Source organism: Peromyscus californicus, unplaced genomic scaffold (genome assembly GCF_007827085.1).
Source record: "Peromyscus californicus insignis strain IS unplaced genomic scaffold, ASM782708v3 Scaffold_21__1_contigs__length_65335640, whole genome shotgun sequence".
NCBI lineage: Eukaryota > Metazoa > Chordata > Mammalia > Rodentia > Cricetidae > Peromyscus > Peromyscus californicus.
Genome location: NW_026294514.1, coordinates 30,001,285 through 30,006,184, shown reverse-complemented (window position 1 = coordinate 30,006,184; position 4,900 = coordinate 30,001,285).

Here is a 4,900-nt window from a genome sequence, read left to right as displayed (position 1 = left end):
AGCAGCTTCTCTGCTATTCTTCTAAAAAAAAAAAAAGTTCACGGAGCTTTTAGCAAAGGCCCAGGGACCATTTCTCCTATTTTTGTTTCTGAATTTCTCTCCATTGTCCTCCAGGGTAATTAAAAGGCCACTACTTAATTATTTGTGAGGACTAGGGGTTCTGTTTGTTTTCTTTACCACACTCTACCTTTTAGATTCTACATCTGAGTAAGCTGGTGGTCTATTAGATGATGAGGAATCTGGGCTTTGGTGTAAATCCATGGGTTTGACCATAGAAGAGATTGAATCATCCTTACAAACAAAACCTCACCTAACAAGCTACTTTTATTAAATTTACATCCTTTTCATACCATTCACCCTCATATCTTGCATTTTTAGCACGTACATACAAGAAAAAGATGAATGGAAACATGACTATCATATATTAGAAAAATGAGGAATTCGAGAGTAACATTTATTCAGGACTAAGCAGGTATTTGAGATCGGCTGTTTTAGGTCCAAAGTCAGGAGTAGCTTCATGGTGGAGGGGAATGAAAATCCCAGGAGAGTGGTTATAAACTTTTTCCTGAACTGACTCCCCTGGGAAACACTTACCTTTTCATTTCAGTGGGAGTTAAAGCTTTTGCCATTTTGGGATTTGTGTGTAGCTGTGAATGTAGCTGCATCAAAGCCCCCAACATGATCTGTGGAAAGACTCTGCTCATCTCTTGACTCTTGGTTCCATGGGAAATGAGTACAAAAATCTTGCTAAAATAAAAAAATAAAAACTCGTGTTTTCCCATATGAATCTATTTAAAATTTAAATATGACAGCGTCAGTGCTTCACTTCACAACCAATACTTCCTGGGCAAAGTGAAGGGAAGGCTTGAGAACTTCATGACATCTTAACTTCTTAGTCAGTGGGAGCACATGCCCCTAGGCTATGCTGTCAGCCAGAATCTATTGCTTTTGTCAGATGTTTTATTAGATTTTCCTAAGCTGTATCACGCTTAACAGAAACGTAGCTCTGGAACCAAATTATGATACCATTCATATTTTTATCGCAGTCCTCTGGGCTACTTCTTATGACAGACTGTGAATTTCAGTTCTAAGGGGGCAAACTTCCATATTTCTTCCCAATACCAGATGAAATTCATCATGAAAGATGCATCAAAACTTCTGTGATTACTGTATCTGACATTGGTACTTTTGGGAAGTGGCTGTCTGGGCTGGTAACATAGACATCTTTTCTTCAGTCTTTCTTGCAGACAAAAAGGACTTCAAGAACCACCTGCCATTTCTCCACTTCCTCCCTCTCAGAGACAAGCTTGTTTGGATGACTTGACATTTGACCATTTTAGACGATAACTCCCATCAGCTGACTGACAACTCTGGGTTTCAATTGGCTTCTCAACGCTGCAATGGGGACTTTGTTATCACTTGGGCTCATAGTTTAAGAAACTGTTTTGAGGTCACATGGCTAACAGAAGGGATGCCATGTGCCACTAGCCAATGATATAGGTAGGTAGGAAAGCTATCTCTCTTCACTTGTCAGGGTTTGCTGGTGCCCAGCCCAGTGACTGGCTTGGACCAGTAGTCTTAGAGGACAAAGATATCAGAGCAATTGAGCCACAACTACAGGTACATTAACTTGCAAGGTTTATGAATGCCAGGAAGAGAACAGACACAGATCTATGAAGAAGCTTTTACTTGCTGAGCAATTATAATTCTAAACATTTTTTTTTGGATAGATTTCAGGCCTTCAAAGTATTTTAAAGTAATAATATCAATGACTTTAATGTCTAAATTTCCTTTATAGGTGAGCACAATTTAAAAAAATTCCCAGCTTTCGACATCCCAATGTTGATTTGCCTAATGCAACTTTCTGGGAAAGTCTTATGGATTTGCATCTGCAGCCAGTTTGGGTATAGCTTGGATTTAAAGTCCTGAGGAGGCACATTCTTCGCCTGGCTGCTTTGGAGAATTAACCCTTCAAGAGTTCTTTTAGGCTGTACTTCCAATGCTGATTTGTACTAATGAACATAACTCACACATGAGGATACTCCCTTGCTTCAGGCTAGGGGGACACCAACACCCTACCCCACAGTTTAGAGCTCACCCATGAAAGTGGAAGACCTGCATTTGTTACAGTCAGGACTTAACTCTTCTACCCAAGTTCACTGTTGTTTTGGTAGATTGACCCAATGTGTTCTTTGATTAAGAAATTAACTCTCTGTGTATTCTTTATTGTTTATGTGCACATATTTAATGTTTCAAGAATGAAATATGAGAAATCATATCTGTTGTATATTATGAACAGTCCCTGTGAGTTGCTTAGAGAAGTAAGTCTGTTGTCAGTAGGCATTTGCATTAGGCTTTGGGACTGAAGAACAGGGTGGTTAAATCATGTTATTATTTTCACAGTACACTAGTATATCCATCCTCACCAGCTGAGAGTAGCCTCAACCATCATTTTGAAATTTAGGTAAATAACACCATATGCTCAGTATTGAAGCATTTTGGTCTAAATATAGTCCCATGGATTGTGATGACTGTGAAAGCAGACCTATTTGTAGACTAGGAGAGAGGAAGGTCTGGGGCAAAAGCTGGGTCGATTAAGTGCTTGCCTTGCAGACATAAGGACCTGAGTTCAGTCTCAGAACTGGGATAAAAAAGTCAGGCATGGTATTACATGCTTGGAATCCCAGTGATGAGTTCCTGAGGGCAGTTAGACCCCTGGGACTCACTGGCCAGGCAGCCTTGCACACTTGGCAAGTTCTGTCTCAGAACGCTGAATGATGTCTGAGGGACAGACGCTGAAGTTTGTCCTCTGTCATCTCCATGCATGTACACACCCACACATGAATATGAGCTTACACACACACACACACACACACACACACAGGAGATAACTCACAAAGTGTTTTTCCAGAGATACTTATATATTTCTAAAATAAATAATAGGTAAAAGAAAGCATTTTGATGTTTGCTCAAGGGAAATGGTATAGGATGAAAAGATGGGTACTCTTCTTGTAATTTTTCGGAAGGAATGCTTAATTTTGTGGGTGCAAGCACCAAGGATTAGGTTGCACAGTGAGTGAGCTTAGAGAACCCACAGCGGTTGGAAAAATAAGTGATTTTCATTCCTTCCCAGACCTCTCTGCACAATGGCACTTTCAGAAATCTTTGCCCATTTTACATGGTACTGTCTTATTAACCCTGAAATAATTCCACACTGAAAACAGTGTAGGTGTGATCACAGACTCTCGTCTGTGGACAGAACACATCATAAACACTTCTGTATTCTAGAAATTTCTAAATAAGTGAGACTTGAGATACCCTTAATTGGATACAGTCTGTGGTCATGTTCAGTTTCCCGTCAACCGAGTTTCCGAGTAGGGCTGCTCAGTCTAGAGCTCAGAGCACATTTCCCAAGCACCTTTCCTGGCTCCTCTGAGCCTTCTGTTCTATTATTAAGGCCACACACGTGCCTTTTCTGTACTTCTCAAGGGGTAGAGGGTGGCATTCTTTAGATAACTTCCGAGACCACTTTAAATACACTTCTTAAAGAACATCACAAAGACCCAAATCCAGTTGAGTTTCCTCTACCTCTTTCCTTCCTTTTCTTCTGAAGTTTCTAGTGACCGGAAGTAAGCTAATACGACTGCAATATTGCAAATGTCCTATCTTGTGTATCCCTGCTTTATGCATAACATGTAGAGGATAGGTCTTTAGGGAAACGGGCAGTAGTTACTGTCACATGCCAAGGCAACCGTGGTGTTCAGCTGGGTTTTGTGGTCCAATTGAACTCATGTTCAGAGAATTCAGCAACTATACCATTTAATGATCTGTGTTTCTGAAAGGGTCATGGGATATCATGAGCATAAATTACTTGTCAGTATTAGGGTTTTTTTTTGTTGTTGTTTTTGTTTGTTTTTAAGTGAATCTGTTGGGGAAAAACACCAGCTTAGACTATATAAGGGCATCATAGAAGTCAGGTTGCCTAACAAATGTTGCTCACTGTACTTTTCTTTCCAGAAAATAATTACCATTGATTACAGGGACAAGCCAGGTGGACATTATTTTTACAGTTTCACGTCCAGTTTGCTGTCTGTCATCACAAGGACTCAATGTTGGGAGCTGACAGGTTTCAAATATTGATGGGCATATATGAACACCAAATATACATAAACATCATAAATATATATGTCAATAAAACCTACGTGTGTGTTACCTGGTATCTTGCCATTTAAAAAAAATCTACACCACCTCCCGTGTTTAGCTCACAGGTTGAGAACTGAATCAAAGTTGTTGAGAACTAACCTTCCACAGTCTTTGCAGAGTCAGAGCATGGCTTCTCTTCTAGCTATGTAGGGTATTTTAACGGGACACCTTGCCATCTACATGTTGCTACATTATAAAGACATTCTCTTTGTTTTGTTTTACATCTTTCACTGGCCTCTGGGGACGGAAATCAGCATTTTTAACTATCCGGAGGATTTGTTTGAGGTTGTTATTGTCACAATGATTTGTGGTCCTATTAAAATGACATTGGCCGATGACATGATCCGACGCGTGGTATCGGTTCATCTCAGCGTGAAGACGTGCTGATCTTTTCATCCTGGCCACACAGGTAATCTAGTAACCCGCGGCTCTAATGTGATCAGCTCCGCCGCTATCGCCAGCATTTGCATAAGTGCTGTGCAGAGATGGACTGACTTTCTAATTCAAAGTCACGTCAAGGAAAAATAGCTGTTGCGGGATGATTTATCCCTTTATTGACTAAATGAAATTATTCAAATCCTGAAGTCTGCTCTCTTTCCTTTGGCATCAGAATTTCAAGTGGTTTCTCCCTATTTTACTTCTTCATGTTAAACACTACACTTGCACACGCATGCACACACACACTCACACACACACA